Here is a 5,905-nt window from a genome sequence, read left to right on the forward strand (position 1 = left end):
GAATCCTCTCATTTCCCCTGCAGCCCACATCTGTATGCATAAATAAGTAAATCTTAAAAAAAAAAAAAAGTGTATAGTACTTCTAAGTAAAATGATACTAGTTTGTTAAAATATCCAAAATAAAAATTGTTAGAAGTCTTTTTAAACTTCTGCTTTTGGGGGGTGACTTTTGTTTAACATGAAAGCATATCATTCTATGATTAATCTATTTTATACATATTTTAATTACAGAAAAAAACCAACTAGATTGCTATAAATTTCTGAAATAGGAACAAAAATAATCTGGAGAAAAAAACCTATACTACAAGACTAAAGTGGTGTACTTTTAAAACTGAAGTGGACATTTATCTCACTTAGGAACGGTTCCAGGGTTATAAAGGGTATAAAGAATTCCTTTTCTATAGCAGAAAAATGTTACTATAAATCTGGTGATATAGTTTTAAATTAAAACTTAAAATTCTGTTCTAGCAAACTTCTCTGAAGAACAAAGGTAAAGGAATAAAGGTGACTTCTGGTCATTTTACTGAGACTAACTGTAGCATGCCCTCATTTCAGTTACATGGCTCAGCCTGGGATATCTGCAGGTGTGAGAGAAGCAGTGTGAATAGCCCAAACACTCTTGTACGTCCTCTCAGGCAAACTTGCCTTTCATCCTGTCAGGAAATCAGAGGCACCTTGGGTTGTTAGTGCTTCCTCTGACCCTTATTAACAGAATTCTGCTATTATCCCTGATTGTATCATGTCTCTTCTTTATTTCCCTACTACCCCAGGTCTCTGTTAACAAGAAGCCTGAAATACAACAAGATGTTTTAATAGAAGAGATGGCTGTTTGGGCAGACTGATGTAACTAGTCGGCCAACTGGCAGGGCACTGAAGAGAATAACTAAGTAGGCCCCAGGGTTGCCAGATTAGCAAAAGTTGTTAACAGTACTGAAGGGAGACCAGCTGATGTGTTTATTTAATTATTTTTGGCTAGTATGGGAAGTGCTCAGATGGCGGGCTGAAGAAAGTGCTAGAATTCAGCTAGACGAATGGTTTTCAAAGTATGAACTCTGGACCACATCAGTATCACTTATGAACTTGTCAGAAATGTAAATTCTTGGGCTCCACATGAGACCCACTGAGAGACTTTGGAGGTAGAGCCTTGGAATGTGGGTTTCAGAACCCTTCTAAGTGAGTTAAATTTTGGAAACCACTGAGCTAGATTTACCAAGAAATTGGCCCTAGGTCAAAGTGTACTTCAATTTCCTCAGCTAATCCAGTAGTTCAAAACTTTTCTGTGCAGTGCAAACACCTGGGGGCTTAAACAACTACTAAGGTCTGTGGCCCATTACTAGAGGTTGTAACTTAATTGGTCTGAGATAAGGTCTGAGCTTTGGACATTTTAAATTTCTCCTCAAGTGATTAGAACACACACGAGGTTAGAAACCCTTGGATTAATCAAGAGACATACATAAATCCTATATCCAAATTCCACTCAAGGAAGTTCCCTGATTATTTCAAAGATCTAGCATGTTGTCATAATAATATTGCTTAAAATTTATGTCCCACACACTAGCTTAAAAAATATACTTTTAAATTTAATCTTTGAAAAAAGAGTCAATTAATTCCTACGCTATTTTGTTTGGAGGAAATCTGTAATTTTGGAATCGTTTGTGTCACTCTTCTCATTAAATATTCATCTATGCCATTTAGCTGTCCAAAAATAGCATCCGGGACACCTACACAAGTTGAAAGGAACTGTCTAAGTTTCTGGTCACTTGAGATGGCTTCCGTTAATAGTGGCTTTGGCTGCTGTGGTAAAGATGCCTCCCTGTCATCTTCACTTTGAGCATCATCACTGTCTTCTCCAGGCCCAGCTCTGGATGTCCTCTGTGTTCATCACCTCCTGAGAGATAATGAGATCATCGTCTACAGTGAAAAAATCCTGAAAACTTACTTCATTTGGGACACAGGTACCAATAGCCACTGAGTGCCACTTCTCAATGGTGGTATCTGGCTCACTGGCTGTTACTTCTGTGTCAGAATCTGTCAGTTCTGTCCATGGGGACAATACCTGCCTTCTACCACACCTCACCACTGTGGACTGCTTCAATGGCCACCATGCCGCAGCGACCATGTATATGGCCTGCTTGATGTCCATTTTCTCTTGATCCTCACTGCTGCTGACCTTGAGGAGAATGTTTCAGAAGGTACAGCTCTTTTACAGTGTGAATTATGCCAAGATTCAGGGGTTGCGGGATTGCAGTACAGTTTGAGGGCGGATACCCCACCTGGACCCTTTCGGGGGCGGGAGGGGAGGGAGAGTGTGTTGTGAACCAAACAGTTGTCAATAAGCAGAAGGATCCAGCGTTCTGCCTGCTTCATCCTGGCATCTACTTGTACCAGCCACTCATTGAACAGATGCAGCGTCATCCATGCCTACTGGTTGGCTTGGTAATCACAAGGAAGGGAATGCATGTTTTTAAGGCAGCATGGGTTGGCTGACCTACCAACAATCAATGGCCTCATTTTTTCAGTCCCTGAAGCACTGCAACAAAAGAGTGCTGTCAACCGCTGCTTTGCTTTCTTACCCCCTCTACAATGGTCCCCTTTAGCACTGAGTGTGTGCTGGGGAAGCAACTGGGAAAACACTCCTGTCTCAGTGGCATTGAAGATATCATCTGGACTGCAGTCAGCAAAAAGTTTTATAACTTCCCCTGCATGCCACCCATTTACCTTACCTATTCCTAGTCAGTTTATTAGTCTGTCACTATCTTCTCTACACATTGCTTTCAGAACAATTCCATGGCGATCCCTAAATCTGTTCAACCAGCCCACACTTGCTTGACAGTTATCATAGCCTAGCATGTTGGCCAAGTTTAGTGCTTCTTCTCCGAATGACAGAGCCAATCACGAGAATGTTTTTGGCGTGGATTTCTTGAAACCAAGCAAAGACAGTCTTGTCGATGTCGTCATAGAGGCTGTTCCTCATTCTTTTCCACTGAAGCCCCACAGATGCTTCCCGCATCTTTTCTTCAAACTTGGCGCATTCCTTTAAGAATGTAGACAAAGTTGAGGGAGTGATACCAAATTCTTTTGCCATGTCACCTTTTCTCTGGCCTGAGTCTACAGCTTCCACAACTTTCATTTTCTTCTCCAGGGAGAACTACGGACGTTTCTTGTTCCCCTTGTTTGCCACAGCCACAGAATGAGGGCTGGGCCACAACCACCAGTGCTGTGTCCGCTCTTCCTTGTAGCTTGTTTTGCCACAAGTGTGGAAAACTGAGAAGACAAAATGGGGTACTTATCAGGAACCAAAGACAACAGAGTCTCCTTAAAAGAAAGGCTCAGATTTTAAAAACCTCTATTAGGAAATGATAATGAGGTCATAGCCAAGAAAAGACTGGATTCATGCTACTGACTTTTGTGTAGTGATTACTTATATATAGACTCAGAATGCTTGAATTAGAAGAGATCTTTATGGATGATCTAGTTTTACCTAAACTTTCTGGGATTCTGCAAAAATAATTATCCTGCTCTGTCTCATAGCTTAAAAAAAATGTTGGTAACAGCTTCGCAAAAAGAAATGTACTGTAGAAATTCAAGGGGGTTGTTATCTGACTCATTTCATTGATATAGCAGTTGAGGCCTGGAGAAGGAACTTACCCAGGTTCATATAGCTCAGATTTCTTGACTCAGATTAGTGCTATTTGAAACTCCACAGTCCTGCTTGAAATTCCATCAACCTGTGATCTTCAGAGCTCTATCCCCATTTGGCTTAGCAAGACTTTCACAGTGGGAAGATGTTTCTAGTAGCCACACATTCATTTAGTGAATATTCACAGATGCCAAGTGGTAAAGAAATAGTCATGAACAACAGAGTCAAATTCCAGCTTTTATGAATAGTGGTAGGGGGAAGGGAAACAGCAAGTGAACTGAGAAGTAAGAAGTGTGATCTGCATGAGAGAAATAAACACTGCAAAAGAATAAAAGGGTCAGATCTGTTTACAAAGGGCAGTCAGGGTGGCTCAGAGAAGATGCGGTTTAAGCTGCAATCTCCATGAAGACCCGGGGAAGGGCAATCCAGTAAAGGAAAAGACATCAGCAAAGGTTCAAAAGTCGGGCGAGTACTTGAGATATTCAGAGAACTAAAAGAACTGCATGACTCCAAGTGTGTGACAAAGTTGGACCATTTGAAGATGTTATGTAAGGAATTGATATTTTGAGCACAACAGAAATCCACTGAAGGTTTTCAGGCAACAGAGGGTCAGGATCAGCTTTGCATTAAAAGAAGGATCACTCAGGCTGCTATATGGGGAAGGAACAAAAGAGGGGGCCTCCCTGATGGTGCAAGGGGTTAGAGTGCAGCATTCTAAAGCTATCCACTGCAGTACAAGTTCGATCCCCAGCCAGGGAGCTAACCCACATGACACAGCAGACCTCTCCTGTCTCGCTAGATGTTCCCCTCAGCAGTGTGTGTCAGTTGAGCTGCCTGTTCTGCTCCCCACTGTGCCTTTGTTGAGTCCTCTCATTGCCCCCGGGCCCCTCTGGCCTATACCCCAGTTCTTGTATACATACATATAAATAAATCAATCTTAAACAATCAAAAAAGAAAATGGACCAAAGATGCAGAGATCAGTTAGGATATTAGGATACTGCTGCTGCTACTTTGGGACAGATGATGGCAGAAATATGGACATTCCTTTCCAGGACTATTTTCCCATCTGAAAATGACACATATAGACTCAACCAGGGAGGTCATATCAGATTCTGGCATCCAAGCTCCACCAATACCTACAGAATAAGAATCAATAGGGAATGTATGATTTTGAAAAGCTCCCGGTGATTCAACTACAACTATAACCAGATGATCCCTAAGGTCCCTTCCAGGTTACAGCATTGGATCCTAGACAGATGCTCCGAACTCAACTGTCAACAGGGGCCAGGATGGTGGCATATGTGAGTGAAGTGGGAAGAGGGCATTAACAGTTTTGTGGTCTGCATGCCCTGTCTAGAGGTATTCAGAATTTAATCAAAACACCCCTCTCCCTCCAGAATGGCCAAACAAAACATGATTCAGCAGTAGCAGATGCAGTGATTATTTCGACATTTTATAGAGATTTCTCAAAGAACAAGACAAGCTGCTGTGACTGTCCTGTTGCAAAAGTTAACTTTTACCATCATCTCTATCAACTTATTTATGACTTCCTCTATGTGTCAAGCATTGTGCCTGATGCCAACAAAGATGAGTGAAGCATAGTGCCCACGGTTGAGCTTACCAGGGAAGCCACCACACAAAACACTTCAGTGTACAGAACAAAGAGGTGGGGGAGATCCTGTGGGGTGGTGTGTGGGCCAAGTACTTCAAAGAGGAAATAACAGTGATGTTGGGCCTTAAATAATCAGAATTCATGACATGGAAAGAAATATGTGTAAAGGTAACAGCACTATAGAAAATAAAATGGCATGCTCAGGAAAAATAATACATCTTTAAAGAAGAAAACATGGGCTGTATCACAGTAAGGCCTCCAAAGGATTCTAGCTAGAACTTGGGGCAGTAAGAGGCCTTTGAGGTACTTTGTTGTTTTTTTAAGTTTGAATGACTTCAGATTATACTTTAAAAAGAGTCCTTTGTTGCAGTGTGGAACCTAAGGAAAGAGTTCATTTTCCAAGAAGTAACCTTAAATCTGAAGATGAAGCAGGGAAGCCTAACAAGCCATATAATTTGCCTGTGCTAATTTGAGTGAAACAAGAACCTACTAATGATTTTTTTTTTAAAGATTTATTTATTTATGCATACAGAACTGCCAGAGGTGCAGGGGTGGTGAGAGGGTCACCAGAGACAGAGAAGGGAGCAGAACAGGCAGATCAATGAAGTACACTGCTGAGGGGAGCAGCGGACGGGTCAGGAGAGGTCTGCTGT

Source organism: Condylura cristata, unplaced genomic scaffold (genome assembly GCF_000260355.1).
Source record: "Condylura cristata isolate star-nosed mole 26May11 unplaced genomic scaffold, ConCri1.0 scaffold00021, whole genome shotgun sequence".
NCBI lineage: Eukaryota > Metazoa > Chordata > Mammalia > Eulipotyphla > Talpidae > Condylura > Condylura cristata.